Source organism: Rattus norvegicus, chromosome 1, assembly GCF_021556685.1.
Source record: "Rattus norvegicus strain SHRSP/BbbUtx chromosome 1, alternate assembly SHRSP_T2T, whole genome shotgun sequence".
NCBI classification, from domain to species: Eukaryota; Metazoa; Chordata; class Mammalia; order Rodentia; family Muridae; genus Rattus; species Rattus norvegicus.
The window spans coordinates 228315928-228332972 of record NC_141534.1 but is presented as its reverse complement, the minus strand read 5'-3'; positions in this window follow the sequence as shown (position 1 = coordinate 228332972).

The following is a 17045-nucleotide window of genomic DNA, read 5'->3' as shown; positions in this document are numbered from 1 at the left end:
TTCTTTCTTTATTTTGTGCGTTTGGTGTTTTGACTATTATGTGACGGGAGGTGTTTCTTTTCTGGTCCAATCTATTTGGAGTTCTGTAGGCTTCTTGTATGTCTATGGGTATCTCTTTTTTTAGGTTAAGGAAGTTTTCTTCTATGATTTTGTTGAAGATATTTACTGGTCCTTTGAGCTGGGAGTCTTCACTCTCTTCTATACCTATTATCCTTAGGTTTGATCTTCTCATTGAGTCCTGGATTTCCTGTATGTTTTGGACCAGTAGCTTTTTCCGCTTTACATTATCTTTGACAGTTGAGTCAATGATTTCTATGGAATCTTCTGCTCCTGAGATTCTCTCTTCCATCTCTTGTATTCTGTTGGTGAAGCTTGTATCTACAGCTCCTTGTCTCTTCTTTTGGTTTTCTATATCCAGGGTTGTTTCCATGTGTTCTTTCTTGATTGCTTCTATTTCCATTTTTAATTCCTTCAACTGTTTGATTGTGTTTTCCTGGAATTCTTTCAGGTATTTTTGCGATTCCTCTCTGTAGGCTTTTACTTGTTTATTAATGTTTTCCTGTGCTTCCCTACGTGTGTTCACGTCTTTCTTGAAGTCCTCCAGCATCATGATCAAATATGATTTTGAAACTAGATCTTGCTTTTCTGGTGTGTTTGGATATTCCATGTTTGTTTTGGTGGGAGAATTGGGCTCCGATGATGGCATGTAGTCTTGGTTTCTGTTGCTTGGGTTCCTGCGCTTGCCTCTCGCCATCAGATTATCTCTAGTGTTACTTTGTTCTGCTATTTCTGACAGTGGCTAGACTGTCCTATAAGCCTGTGTTTCAGGAGTGCTGTAGACCTGTTTTCCTCTCTTTCAGTCAGTTATGGGGACAGAGTGTTCTGCTTTCGGGCGTGTAGTTTTTCCTCTCTACAGGTCTTCAGCTGTTCCTGTGGGCCTGTGTCTTGAGTTCACCAGGCAGCTTTCTTGCAGCATACAAGTTGGTCTTACCTGTGGTCCCGAGGCTCAAGTTTGCTCGCGGGGTGCTGCCCAAGGGCTCTCTGCGGCGGCAGCAACCAGGAAGACCTGTGCCGCCCCTTCCAGGAGCTTCAGTGCACCAGGGTTCCAGATGGCCTTTGGTGTTTTCCTCTGGCGTCCGAGATGTATGTACAGAGAGCAGTCTCTTCTGGTTTCCCAGGCTTGTCTGCCTCTCTGAAGGTTCAGCTCTCCCTCCCACGGGATTTGGGTGTAGAGAACTGTTTATCCGGTCTGTTTCCCTCAGGTTCCGGTGGTGTCTCAGGCAGGGGTCCTGCCGCTCCTGGGCCCTCCCCCACGGGAGCCCAGAGGCCTTATACAGTTTCCTCTTGGGCCAGGGATGTGGGCAGGGGTGGGCAGTGTTGGTGGTCTCTTCCGCTCTGCAGCCTCAGGAGTCCCCACCTGATCAGGCGGTGAGGTGTCTTTCCCACAGGGTGTGGGAGCAGAGAGCTGCTGCGGGCCCGGGATCCGCGGGCGTGGGACCTCCGGCAAACACAGGACGTGCCTGGTCCTAGATGAACTCTGCCTCTGTGTGTCCCGATCTCACCAGGCAGCTCTCTTGCAGCAGACAAGTTGGTCTTACCTGTGGTCCCGAGGCTCAAGTTTGCTCGCGGGGTGCTGCCCAAGGGCTCTCTGCGGCGGCAGCAACCAGGTATTAAACATTCTTAGTTATCCCTCCCTGTTACTTTCTCCTCTGACTGGCACCCCCATCCCTCTTCCCACTTAAATCTCGCTCTTCATTATCCCCCTTTTGAAATCATATCACCTGACTTCAGCTACCAACCCCCACCCCATTTAAGATCTTTCCTCTCTTTCCCCAATAATTATCCTTTTTTCTAGTTTTCTTGATTTTACCAGTATTCTAAATTAAACACACAACCATAAAAATTTGACATTAATAATCTGTATATGATTGAAAATATGTGGCATGGTCTTTCTGAGTCTGGTTACCTCAGTCAGTAGAATGTTTTCCATCCTCATCCATTTATCTAAAAATTCCTTAATTATTTTTGCAGCTAAATGGAATTTCATTGTATATAGACACCATATTTTCATTAGCCATTCATGAACATTAAGGCTGTTTGCATGTCTTAGGTATTGTGAACACAGGAAATCTCATCAGAGATTTATTATGGATTGTTAACACGGACACTCACAGCTGGTTCAAGTACAGAGAATAATTGTCTGTGGCTCAACTGCCTCAGTGAAACATCCATCAAACAACCCCTCCACAAGCTCATGGACCATCATAGAAGAGGAGGCAGGGAGACAATAGGAACCAGAGGTCAGGGAGGACCATATTGAAATAGTCCCTTCTGAACATGACAAGATTAATAAATTCATGAACTCATAACAGCTGTGATTGTCTGCACAAGATCAAGCCAGTTAATATTCTGGCATGGAGTGAGAAAGGTTCATGAGCCCCTACCTCTAGCTGAAAAGCCGTCAACAGTTGATAGCTTCTTGGGGGAAGGGAGTCCGTTTTCTTTAAAAGTTGACCTACTCCTCCTAGGTCAAGCATACTCAGAGTCAGTGATTTACCAAATGAAAAGGATAAAAAAGAAAAAAGAAGTTAAGGGAGAAAGAAGAAGAAAGTGGAGCTTGGAAGAATTAAGGGGAGGAATTGGGGCAAACTATGATAAAAATACATTGTATAAATTCTCAAAGAATTAATAACATATTTATTAAAAAATAAAATATGTACACAAGAATAGGAAGGAAAATGTGTAAAAGATTTATAGAATTAATGAAAATCTTACATACTAAAGAGAGAAATTTATGGAAAACACTTGTTTTTACTGTTAACGTATCAGCTACTTACATTTTGCCCCTTTCATTAACAACTGTGGGACATTTGCCCTTGATTTGTGAATGATACTGCTGGAACGGATGAGGATCCGCCTGGCATCATGGATGTCTGCGCCATGCAGTATCACTCTCAGAAAGATTCTCAGTCAGGTTTGCAGCTTTGATGTTATTCTTGTAAACATCTTTCATATCTTATCTTTTAGTTTATTTCCCATGTATTTGGGCCAAAGGAGCATTCACTTCAGGAGAAGAGACACATCGCATGTAATGTGTTTTCCACAATACCTAGAAGTCTCCTTCTTGTAGTTTTTGGGAAAGTCATGAAAATAAAGATGGTGGACCCTCACTACCTGGAGCTGGTGGAAACCAGAAGTGGATGAAAATCAAGTTTAATATGTCCATGACAATAAGAGGGGACATTGAGAGACCCAGAAGCCACATAGTTTTTCTTTTTCTTTTTTTTATTTTATTTTATTTTTTTATTATCTTGAGTATTTCTTATATACATTTCAAGTGTTATTCCCTTTCCCGGTTTCCGGACAGACATCACCCTCCCCCCTCCCCTTCCTTGTGGGTGTTCCCCTCCCAAACCTCCCCCCATTGCCACCCTCCCCGCATAGTCTAGTTCACTGGGGGTTCAGTCTTAGCAGGACCCAGGGCTTCCCCTTCCACTGGTGCTCTTACTAGGATATTCATTGCTACCTATGGGGACAGAGTCCAGGGTCAGTCCATGTATAGTCTTTAGGTAGTGGCTTAGTCCCTGGAAGCTCTGGTTGCTTGACATTGTTGTACTTTTGGGGTCTCGAGCACCTTCAAGCTCTTCCAGTTCTTTCTCTGATTCCTTCAACGGGGGACCTATTCTCAGTTCAGTGGTTTGCTGCTGGCATTCGCCTCTGTATTTGCTGTATTCTGGCTGTGTCTCTCAGGAGTGATCTACATCCGGCTCCTGTCAGTCTGCACTTCTTTGCTTCATCCATCTTGTCTAATTGGGTGGCTGTATATGTATGGGCCACCTGTGGGGCAGGCTCTGAATGGGTGTTCCTTCAGTCTCTGTTTTAATCGTTGCCTCTCCCTTCCCTGCCAAGGGTATTCTTTTTCCTCATTTAAAGAAGGAGTGAAGCATTCACATTTTGATCATCCGTCTTGAGTTTCCTTTGTTCTAGGGATCTAGGGTAACTCAAGCATTTGGGCTAATAGCCACTTATCAATGAGTGCATACCATGTATGTCTTTCTGTGAGTGGGTTAGCTCACTCAGGATGATATTTTCCAGTTCCAACCATTTGCCTACGAATTTCATAAACTCGTTGTTTTTGATAGCTGAGTAATATTCCATTGTGTAGATGTACCACATTTTCTGTATCCATTCCTCTGTTGAAGGGCATCTGGGTTCTTTTCAGCTTCTGGCTATTATAAATAAGGCTGCGATGAACATAGTGGAGCACGTGTCTTTTTTATATGTTGGGGCATCTTTTGGGTATATGCCCAAGAGAGGTATAGCTGGATCCTGAGGCAGTTCAATGTCCAATTTTCTGAGGAACCTCCAGACTGATTTCCAGAATGGTTTTACCAGTCTGCAATCCCACCAACAATGGAGGAGTGTTCCTCTTTCTCCACATCCTCGCCAGCATCTGCTGTCACCTGAGTTTTTGATCTTAGCCATTCTCACTGGTGTGAGGTGAAATCTCAGGGTTCTTTTGATTTGCATTTCCCTTATGACTAAAGATGTTGAACATTTCTTTAGGTGTTTCTCAGCCATTCGGCATTCCTCAGCTGTGAATTCTTTGTTCAGCTCTGAACCCCATTTTTTAATAGGGTTATTTGTTTCCCTGCGGTCTAACTTCTTGAGTTCTTTGTATATTTTGGATATAAGGCCTCTATCTGTTATAGGATTGGTAAAGATCTTTTCCCAATCTGTTGGTTGTCGTTTTGTCCTAACCACAGTGTCCTTTGCCTTACAGAAGCTTTGCAGTTTTATGAGATCCCATTTGTCGATTCTTGATCTTAGAGCATAAGCCATTGGTGTTTTGTTCAGGAAATTTTTTCCAGTGCCCATGTGTTCCAGATGCTTCCCTAGTTTTTCTTCTATTAGTTTGAGTGTGTCTGGTTTGATGTGGAGGTCCTTGATCCACTTGGACTTAAGCTTTGTACAGGGTGATAAGCATGGATCGATCTGCATTCTTCTACAAGTTGCCCTCCAGTTGAACCAGCACCATTTGCTGAAAATGCTATCTTTTTTCCATTGGATGGTTTTGGCTCCTTTGTCAAAAATCAAGTGACCATAGGTGTGTGGGTTCATTTCTGGGTCTTCAATTCTATTCCATTGGTCTATCTGTCTGTCTCTGTACCAATACCATGCAGTTTTTATCACTATTGCTCTGTAATACTGCTTGAGTTCAGGGATAGTGATTCCCCCTGAAGTCCTCTTATTGTTGAGGATAGCTTTAGCTATCCTGGGTTTTTTGTTATTCCAGATGAATTTGCAAATTGTTCTGTCTAACTCTTTGAAGAATTGGATTGGTATTTTGATGGGGATTGCATTGAATCTGTAGATTGCTTTTGGTAAAATGGCCATTTTTACTATATTAATCCTGCCAATCCATGAGCATGGGAGATCTTTCCATCTTCTGAGGTCTTCTTCAATTTCTTTCCTCAGTGTCTTGAAGTTCTTATTGTACAGATCTTTTACTTGCTTGGTTAAAGTCACACCGAGGTACTTTATATTATTTGGGTCTATTATGAAGGGTGTCGTTTCCCTAATTTCTTTCTCGGCTTATTTCTCTTTTGTATAGAGGAAGGCAACTGATTTATTTGAGTTAATTTTATACCCAGCCACTTTGCTGAAGTTGTTTATCAGCTTTAGTAGTTCTCTGGTGGAACTTTTGGGATCACTTAAATATACTATCATGTCATCTGCAAATAGTGATATTTTGACCTCTTCTTTTCCGATCTGTATCCCCTTGATCTCCTTTTGTTGTCTGATTGCTCTGGCTAGAACTTCAAGAACTATATTGAATAAGTAGGGAGAGAGTGGGCAGCCTTGTCTAGTCCCTGATTTTAGTGGGATTGCTTCAAGTTTCTCTCCATTTAATTTAATGTTAGCAACTGGTTTGCTGTATATGGCTTTTACTATGTTTAGGTATGGGCCTTGAATACCTATTCTTTCCAGGACTTTTATCATGAAGGGGTGTTGAATTTTGTCAAATGCTTTCTCAGCATCTAATGAAATGATCATGTGGTTCTGTTCTTTCAGTTTGTTTATATGATGGATCACGTTGATGGTTTTCCTTATATTAAACCATCCCTGCATGCCTGGGATGAAGCCTACTTGATCATGGTGGATGATTGTTTTGATGTGCTCTTGAATTCGGTTTGCCAGAATTTTATTGAGTATTTTTGCGTCGATATTCATAAGGGAAATTGGTCTGAAGTTCTCTTTCTTTGTTGGGTCTTTGTGTGGTTTAGGTATAAGAGTAATTGTGGCTTCATAGAAGGAATTCGGTAGGGCTCCATCTGTTTCAATTTTGTGGAATAGTTTGGATAATATTGGTATAAGGTCTTCTATGAAGGTTTGATAGAATTCTGCACTAAACCCGTCTGGACCTGGGCTCTTTTTGGTTGGGAGACCTTTAATGACTGCTTCTATTTCCTTAGGAGTTATGGGGTTGTTTAACTGGTTTATCTGTTCCTGATTTAACTTCGATACCTGGTATCTGTCTAGGAAATTGTCCATTTCCTGAAGATTTTCAAGTTTTGTTGAATATAGGTTTTTATAGTAAGATCTGATGATTTTTTGAATTTCCTCTGAATCTGTAGTTATGTCTCCCTTTTCATTTCTGATTTTGTTAATTTGGACGCACTCTCTGTGTCCTCTCGTTAGTCTGGCTAAGGGTTTATCTATCTTGTTGATTTTCTCAAAGAACCAACTTTTGGTTCTGTTGATTCTTTCTATGGTCCTTTTTGTTTCTACTTGGTTGATTTCAGCTCTGAGTTTGATTATTTCCTGCCTTCTACTCCTCCTGGGTGTATTTGCTTCTTTTTGTTCTAGAGCTTTTAGGTGTGCTGTCAAGCTGCTGACATATGCTCTTTCCTGTTTCTTTCTGCAGGCACTCAGCGCTATGAGTTTTCCTCTTAGCACAGCTTTCATTGTGTCCCATAAGTTTGGGTATGTTGTACCTTCATTTTCATTAAATTCTAAAAAGTTTTTAATTTCTTTCTTTATTTCTTCCTTGACCAGGTTATCATTGAGTAGAGCATTGTTCAATTTCCACGTATATGTGGGCATTCTTCCCTTATTGTTATTGAAGACCAGTTTTAGGCCGTGGTGGTCCGATAGCACGCATGGGATTATTTCTATCTTTCTGTACCTGTTGAGGCCCGTTTTTTGACCAATTATATGGTCAATTTTGGAGAAAGTACCATGAGGAGCTGAGAAGAAGGTATATCCTTTTGCTTTAGGATAGAATGTTCTATAAATATCCGTTAGGTCCATTTGGCTCATGACTTCTCTTAGTCTGTCTACATCTCTGTTTAATTTCTGTTTCCATGATCTGTCCATTGATGAGAGTGGGGTGTTGATATCTCCCACTATTATTGTGTGAGGTGCAATGTGTGTTTTGAGCTTTAGTAAGGTTTCTTTTACATATGTAGGTGCCCTTGTATTTGGGGCATAGATATTTAGGATTGAGAGGGGACATTGAGAGACCCAGAAGCCACATAGTTTTTCTTTGAATCAGAACATATTTTGAATGGTGAACAAAGCCAATGGCATTCTTAGAAACAAAAAAATGCTACACATGTGTATATACACACACACACACACACGCACGCACGCACGCACACGCACACGCACACACACACACACACACACATACACATACACATACACATACACATACACACACAAATACACTTAAGGCTACAGAGAAACTTGTGGACCATAATAAGCTACTGTTGAGGTGAGAACATTATCCTGAATTTAACCAACTCTGAAGAGTCCTCCAAGGTTTGAAAGGAAAGCATACATCCTTCCCTAGAAACCCGAGAAGGGAGAGACCCCTCCCCAAACACATTGAAGACCCATTTCAGGTCTCTGCCCTCTGGGACTATAAGGAAGTAAGTTTGTATTATTTTAAGGCAGTAAGGTTCGGTCACTTTCCTTCAGTATCATAAAACACATTTGTGGGTCATGCCGTCGTTTCTTACTCAGTTACCATACTCTATTAGGAAATCTTTTATGCTGACACCAATAAAAGAAAAAAGAGGAAGAAAACCCAAAGTCCTTTCACTTTATGTCTTCATCACCAAATGGGGAGATGTTCACGAAACACAAGCACACCATGCAGGAAAAATAACAACAGCGACATGTCCCCAGTATAGCTTAGTAGGGAGCATACCCAGAACCCTTGCTTCAACCCCCAGCATTACAAAACAGTCAACAATAACAACAGGAGGATTCTGCTTTGCTGGGTAGAATGGAGGACAGGCACTACAATTTCTACAGCTTCTGTAGCATGGAGACTTGTGTAGGTTTAATGATTCTGTATATAGACAAGTGCTCTTTTGTTTATATTTAAAGATAGGATTGAAAATTTATAAAAATGGCAAATTGGGCATGTTCAGTTGCATTTGTAATTCTAGCCTTCAGAGAGCTGAGGCAGGAGTAATGCTATAAGATCATGAGTTTTAGGCCAATTTGAGCTACAGAGTGAGGCCCCTATATTTAGCAAAAATCACCACAACATTTAGAAATCATTTACTTAGAATAGAAGGTAGGCAATTAAAAATCCTAGGGTTGCTTGTTCACAGACAAAAGGAAGGTTTCCATGTTGAGTCCAAGCAGTAAAATGTCCCCTTGCTTTGTGAATAAGGGTCTCTACAGTCTGAATTCACACTGATCTCCAAACCTATGTAGCTGGCCTTGACTCAGGAGTGGGCCCTAGAACTCCTGTTACTACAAAAATATTTTATAAAACCTCCAATGAAGAGGAAGATGACTTAGACACAGATAAGTTACATCGTTGTGACTCAGATATGCCCAACTGCAATTTTACTCTAAAGGGGGACTCTACAAGCTTCCCCCAGATGGCACCTAGACATTGATAGAATTGTTTCTATCCTTAAGTAATTACTATCCTAAGACCCAGGATAGCAGCACCTAAGAAGAGGGGTTAGTCAAGGAAGACTGGTCTCAGAATCCCCAGAAATGGAGTTCCTTGTGCCTTAAACCCTCAGAAGCAGAAGCCCACCAAATGCATACATATTCTTGCTGTAAAGAAGTTACCTTCTTGGAGCATTTCATTTGGAAATAGATGCCATGATCACTTCATCACGTGAAAGCATCAGCTCGCCCTATCAGAAACCTTGTAGCTCCTTAAGACTCTTTCCAGTCCAGGCAACTCACTTCATCTCTCTTTCTTAAGTTCCTAGAATCTCTGCTGTATACAATCATCCCTACTCTCTGCTGAGCTTTCTTTGGCCTGATCCAACCAGCAGCCTCTCAGTGCACACATCTGGTCCTTCTCCTGATGCAAATATGGATAAGGATATAAATCCATCTCGAGGCAAAAAACCTAGAGATCTACAGAAAATGTTAGATGTTTAATCAATTTGGAGTCTCTTTTTAGGCTATTAGGAAAGCAGCTAATAACCAGGTGACTATTCTGTGACAAACAGTTACATTCTAAAGCAATTTAAAATAGATGAAATATGCCCGTTGAAACAAACCCTTCTACATTTATCTTATACTGAACTGAACTGAACTGAAGAATGGCCATGCTCCCAAACTGCAGATATCCGGCACATTCCCTGTATATATGACTTATGGTTCTCCTCTTCCACATTTACATGGCTTCCTGGTGTCAAACTCAAGTTGCCAGGCTGACACAGCAACCACCCACTGAGTCATCTCCCTAGACCCTCTCTGGATTACATTTATCTCCAGATGCTTCTCAGCCTTCTCAAAAGAGGATTTCAGCAGTTTCCACATGCCTGCTTGCAGAGCTACTGAGAGAGGTACCTCTGGCAAACATAGAGAAAGAAACACATGCATGCAAGAGATTTCGATGGAGTAGAGGTGGAACATGAACACAGGAAGACATAGCAACTCAAGAGGAAGGACGTATTAAGTGGGTTGAGCAGTCTGCATCGGATATTGTAGGAACAGAAAAGGGCCAATCTACCAAGACTAACCTAATAACTGGGATATATATTATATATATATCCTAATATATCCTAATAACTGGGATATAAATTATATATATATATATAATTTTTATGATTACTGCCAACATGCCTTTCAAGTGAGTTATAGCAATTTGTATTCATTCCAGACATATGCAAGTATCTGGATTTCCCTACAGACTTACTAACAAAGTGCATCATTAAATATTTTAGGTTTTCTCAATGTCAGTCCTCTTGGATCTCCACTGCTCTGATACATATGAATGCTGATCTGTAAAGATTTCTAAGTAAGTCTAGGTGGGTAACCTAAGACAATGTGTTGTCTTATTCTGTCAGGACAAATGAGAAGTTTAATTGTCTAAAGTCTACCCTTTGGAGGCAGGGGAATGAATAACATGATATATCAAAATTATCCACAGTCCTGAGTATTGTGACCTACAAATTCAGCAAGAGATAAACCACCATGTGGTGTAGGAACCTGAGGAAGCACCAGGCTGTGAATCACAGAGGGAGCCACCTCTGGCATTCCATCCTGTGATGCCTTTCAGTTGCTTGCACCATAAATGTCTGATCTGAATCTGTCAAGCAACAAGACATACATTTCCAGACCAGTTTAATCAATGTCATCAGAAAAGGCCACCCACTGTTGTGATTTAAAGGAGAAACAGTGAGAAAGACTATCGGAATTCATTCATGCATTCCCAGACTGGGAGCACTATTTGCACCAGTAATTTTATTTAGCCGCTCCCTATGGACTGTAAAGAGATTTCTGGTTTTGTTTATCTTGTCATAGATCATCCTTTTGGTCAAATTAGTCTTGTAGAAAGTGTTCTTGACTATTTTGGTTGGTCAACATTATATCGGTTTATAAATGTCTAAGAAACTGTTGGCATTTTACAAACAACACTTTCATTTAATTACCTTCAACTTCCGTCTGCACCCCACTACTCTAAATTAAGGAACTTTGGTAATTTAAGATTAATTTAAGCAGCTTCCTACAGCATTCTCAGTTCCAAGTTTATAGCTCATGCCCTATAAAACAATGACAAGAGCTAATCTATATTGGGTGGCTCAGAATCATGCTCACCATGTCTGTTCATTGTCATAGCAATTTTATGAGATTAAGACTGCCGTTATCATCTTGCTTCACAATAGAAAACTGATGTTAGCTGACTAGACTAATGTTTCTTACCTACATATTTTTCAGCTGGCTTGTGAATGCAGGTAAGTCTTGGTCTAGCGACTGAATTAGCCAGACAGACAGACAGAAAATGACAGACAGAAACAAAGAATATATGAATACATAATATATACATTTATGTATTAAATACATATTTATACCAAGTAACTGGCAACTTTCTCTCAAACTTAGTTTAGCTGACTCAGGGCTCTCCCACACACTCAAAAAGTTTTCAGTACTTTTAAAAGCACTCAAACAAATATAGTGTTGAATATTTTACTTCTAATCTTTATGACCATAAAATATTTTTTATTACTTTTCTATATCTTTTTCTCAGTCTTTGGATATATACACATTTTATGTTGTTGGAGTTATAGCAATCATAGGAATTTTATAGTCTGCTTTTTTCAATTAATGGCATATCATAAATATTTTCCATGCCGTTCCATAGTGTTCATAATTATTTTTAATGACTTTATAATATTCCATGCAGTTAACCTACCAAATTGATTCAATTACCCCCTATTGTTAGATTCACCCACACTTTTAAATTCTGCAGTCATAGGTGATATATCCATAAATATTTTAAAGCTTATTGCTTTATGTTTCAGCTTTTCTTCCATAAGATAAATCTCTGGGTTGAATAAAAATGTGAATATGTCTTTATCAATTGCTGCTACCAATGCAATGAATAAGCATTTCCATACAATATCACCAGCAATGGAAAATAGCTAGTTTAATATAACTGGATTGGTGCTGTGGCTCACAATGTTATCTGAGTGCATATTTATTTATTTTTATTCTGTTAATAAGTAGAAGTACAATTTATAGAAATATAATGAATAAATAATTAATGATTAATTCTCTTCAGACTTTCCCCAGCTTGCAGCCTAAGCACCTAACATAGATCTTAAAAGCCCTGAGTTTTACTTGAAAGAAATCTAATGCCATTATATTTAGTGAGTCCTAACTTGGGTTTGTGATTAGGATCCTGTCTTAGTCAGTGTTCTATGGCTGTGAAGAGACATGATGGCCATGGTGACTCTTATGAAAAGAAAAACAGATTTAACTGGGGCTTGTTTATAGATCAGAGGTTTAGTCTATTGTCATCATGGTGAGGAGCATAAGAGCACACAGGCAGACATAATGTTGGAGAAGGAGTTGAGATTTCTACATTCGGATCCACAGGAAGCAAGAAGAGACACTCGGTCTGGCTTAGGTTTTTGAGACCACAAAGCCCACCCTCCAGTGACACACTTCCTCTAAAATGGCCACACCTCCAAATGCTTTCAAATAGCACCTCTCCCTCATGACTGAGTGTTCAAATCTATGATCCTTTGGAGACCATTCTTCTTCATACCACTACAGCTTCAAACCTGAAATGATTTACTTATATTACTGTTATCATTTTGTTATGACTTGGGTGACCCGGCGCTCTATTAATGACCTGGAATGTGCCTCCATTGCTGGGATCTCAATGTACATTGGAGATGGCCTCTATAAAAAGAACCAGGCAGTTGGTAAGAACATGCTGAATGGTATCACACTCATTATCGGGGAGAAAAGATGTGAATATAATTCAGATTTACATCAAAGTGAAATCTACACTATCCTCCATGACAAACTTGGAGATTGGCTTATAACATTGAAGGCCAGAGTGAGAAACATCCCACCCTTTAAGACTGTCCCTGTAAATGGGCTAATTTTTTTTTTTTGGCTGAGAATAAGGATTTTTCCCAAACAGTTCTAATAACTTTTCATATCATGACCTTAGAAAACACAAACATGAAGCTTTCTAAATAAGGCCACCATAAAAAATATTGTCCGTGGGAGAAGCAGGCAATGTAAATTACCAAGGCAAAAATTCCTCTCTATACAATTTCATACTGGAAATTATTGAAAAATGTTATCATTTTATATAATGCAAACACCCCATTTCTCAACTTCCCTTGCACAGGACACTAATGGATACCTAGAGTCCCACTCTGGGGCTTCATTTCGTGAATAGAAATGGACAAGTGAAACATGTAGGAAACATCAAAGATATTTCCAGGGCAGTTATTTTGACATAAAATGGCATATTCTTGATAATTTCCAAGTAAAATATAAGGCCCAAAGAGAGGTCTCAGCTTTCTGAGTGCTTTGAGAACTCTCATGTGCTGTAACTCATAACGTCAAACTTCTGCAGTCACTTTACATGTTGAAAGTTATATGCAGGCTAGGATCAACAATGAGTTTTTCCCCCTCTATGAATTTTTGTATTTGAAGGTTGTAGCTTTTAGAATAGAGTTAGCCCAGAATAGCTTGTGCAGCTATAAAAGGCAACTTTATTGAAGGCCTACTTTATTGCTACTGAACACAATGCATTTATTATCTACTTTTATTTTCTTCTAGGAAATTCTAAGAGCAAAATGGAAATCTTTGCAAATCTTTGCATTCAGAAAGTTTTCTTCAGTACACCATGACTACCAGGCCAGGCCAGTCGCCTGAGAAAGGAATCGGAATCCTCCAACTCATCAGGACAGATAAGATAAATATCCTTTTACAGATGGAGTTGGGGTCTCTCAGTTGTGAGAATTGTCAGTTGCTGGGCAGTGGATGAACTTGAAGCTCACAGCATTGTGACTATGGTGGAAAGGAAGAGGCGATTAGGACTAAATATCAAGGTTGACACTGATTGGATTCCATAGTTTTTACCTTCTCCACATCATTTCCTATGCTGAAAGACTGTTTAATTCCAGATTCTCAAAACTGTCAGTCTATGCTTTGGTACACAACCACTAACACTTCTGAATCTTTCTCATATCTTCTACATATACTTGGATACCACGAGGCAGATATAGGTGGGAAACTGTGTGGCCATGTTTTGCATATCTGAGGACAAATGGGACATTCATACTATTTTTGGTGAGCCTACTCAATAAGAAAAGTTTAGAGATGAAGGGGAAGAACATTTTTGGATTTTTTCAGATCACTGTTGGTTTTTAAGCCCATAAATGTGTACAGAAAAGCATACCAGGGACTGGAATATGGCTCAGAGAGATTGTTGTACAAACACAATGAAATTGTTCTTGTACACAGTTCAAATTCCTAACACTATGCAAAACTCTAGATGTGGCTGTGAAAGAACCTATAACCCCACTCTTCTGGGGGGGACAGAAACAAGCAGATTTCTGAGACTTGCAGATTGCACCCAGATTCAGTAATTCTATGTATGGAAAGAAAGGTCAGGCAATGACTCTAAGATACTTTTAATCATAATTATTTGCAAAAAGGATACCATAAGGGTCATTAAAATGGCAGGAATTCATGATATCATCAAAGCTCCATTTTTGGTGCAAGCTCTCACCATTTTTAGTAGTTTCTTTCTTTTCTTCTTCACACTGCTGTGTGAGGTGAAGGACGACGGCACATCATTAGAGAAAACCTAGGAAGGCAATTAGAAGTGGGAAAAAAGAAAATGTTCATGGAGAAGGAGGGGCCCTGTAACGTTTAACAACCAGCAGCAAATTCTGGCAATAAGATGCTAATTAAAGCTTGAAGGGTCTGCTTTGTCCTTTAGTCTTGCACAATGTGTTATGTCCAGGCAAAATGAAGGGGCCAAGTCAGGTAATTATGTGAATAATCTGAGACTCTCCCTTCTGCCTCTGCTTTCCTCTTTGGGAAACAATGGGAAGGCTGATTCTAAGTTTTTCCTTTGCATATGTATATGATATGCATGTTCATGTGTCAATGTGTATGTACATACATACAAGACATCTCTTTCAGTGAGAATGACTTTGAGCATCCATAAGATTCATGAATACTAGCCATCCACAGCTGTAATGAGGCTGAAAGCAGTCTGGCTCCCTCGCTGTGCAGCCATCCCAGAGAGCCCCACATCAAGAGAAAAATTGCCTTTTTCTAAAATGGAAGGTAGTGTGTCTGTTGATGTGTTTTCAAAAATCCTGGAAATCCAGTTTTTTCAGACTACCACACTGGTGGAAAAGCACTTAGACTATGAAGAACAGAAACTGGTGAGATGGCCGAGGCTGAACTAGAGCTCAGAGGAGACTCCAAGGAAAAACTCTCAGAGGCAGAAGCAGGGGTGGCATTTTGAGTCACAGGAACTAGAGAGAAATTCCTACTGAGAGACAGTATTAGGGAATAAGAAGTGTGAAAGTTGGATTTGCCATTTCTGCAGAGACTCTTCATTCTCTGTTCAGGATTAAAATACAAACTAGACATTTGACAATATCGTATAAGGAGTATCTTTAGACCAGATTTCTGAAACTGGATGTGGACAAGATGCCTCCCTTTGTGAGAAAACCATGCACCAAAGCCTTTCCCACACCATCACTCAAAAAGATGGGCGGAAACAAGGCTATGTTCTTGGGTTGACTTATCTAGGATATTCAGATGCCTTGTGCACAAAAGGTTTAGGACTGGGGCTTGACTGTTCTGAGATTTTTAATTACAGTTGAAATTTAATGAGGCCTCCAGGTCTTGAGCCAAAAGAAACTGGAGGCAAATGTGATGAAGTGAAGGATGAAAACTCTCCCAAGACAGATACACCACGTGATCTCTTACAGATCAGACAGCTACACCACGTGATCTCGTACAGATCAGTTCTAATTCTGAGTATCCAGATGTCTCTAGTTTTTTTTTGAAGATTTAAGTGTGTTTACTAAACTCTATGGATTTCAACCCTTTGTTTATCTAATCCCCACATTATAGACTTTTACAGCAGTTCCATCACATTAAAACTAATGTTACGATGTTGTTCATACCCATCATATCAAGTTGAAGGACACTTAAGAATTGTGCAATTATCTGAGAAAGACTGGATTTTGTGGTTTTGAATGACTTTATTATAATATGGTTCTTGTATTTTTACACTAATGACAGTTGTGATTTTGATTTTACTGAGCTAAATTAGAAGTTAAAAAAACAGAAAACAATTCTAAAACTAATTTTTAATCAGTGTTGTTTATACAACTTGTTGGGTACCATTTATCGGTATAGCACCTGCACTTGTAAGGGAACTAAAAATGATTCTCTTGTAGAATACATTTAAATCGCTGTTAAAGACCTGCACCATTAAAAGATACATGAATATATCCTTTGCCTTTTCCAATTATTTCAGATAGATAGATAGTATCAAAGTTCACAGCTACCTCACTTCTTTGCTTTAATTTTAGAGGCTTTGCCCTATAACCCACAGCTCTAGAAATATTCTGAGACAGGAAAAAAAAACAGTTATCTTTTGCAAAAAGGAAAAAAGGAAATAAAAGTTTATTGCACACAGGTGTGTGTGTGTGTGTGTGTGTGTGTGTGTGTGACATATATTGCCTAGGCGAATGGGTTGTGTGTCTTCTTTGTGTGGATAAAGATACCATTTTATTATTTTCATGTCCTTTAACTGTTTGCAATAAATGCATATTTTAGTAACTATCACTCTGTGTGATCTATCACATTATATGTGGTTGGTTGTAATCATTATATAGTAAGCAATAAAGGCATGGTCAGAATGCCAAGTAGAACTTTTACATTCAATCTTCTGCTTGAGAGAGTATGTGTGGCTAGAAAATGTGCCACAAATATAGGGGGAAAGTGAATGTAAGCAAAATCAGTGATGACCAAGAGGATAATGTGATCAATATTTCATGTTAATTTGTCAGAATCTAACCTCACCTAGGGGACAAGCCTCTAGCCACATCTGTTAGAACTTATCTAGATTACCCTAATTGAGGTGGGAAGATCCACTTTAACTATGAGAGGTACCACTTCATTGACTGGGGTCCTGGCCCACATAGAAGGAGAAAGTAAGCTGAATTCCATCATTCATTCATTCCCACATCCAGATGCAATGTGACTGGTTT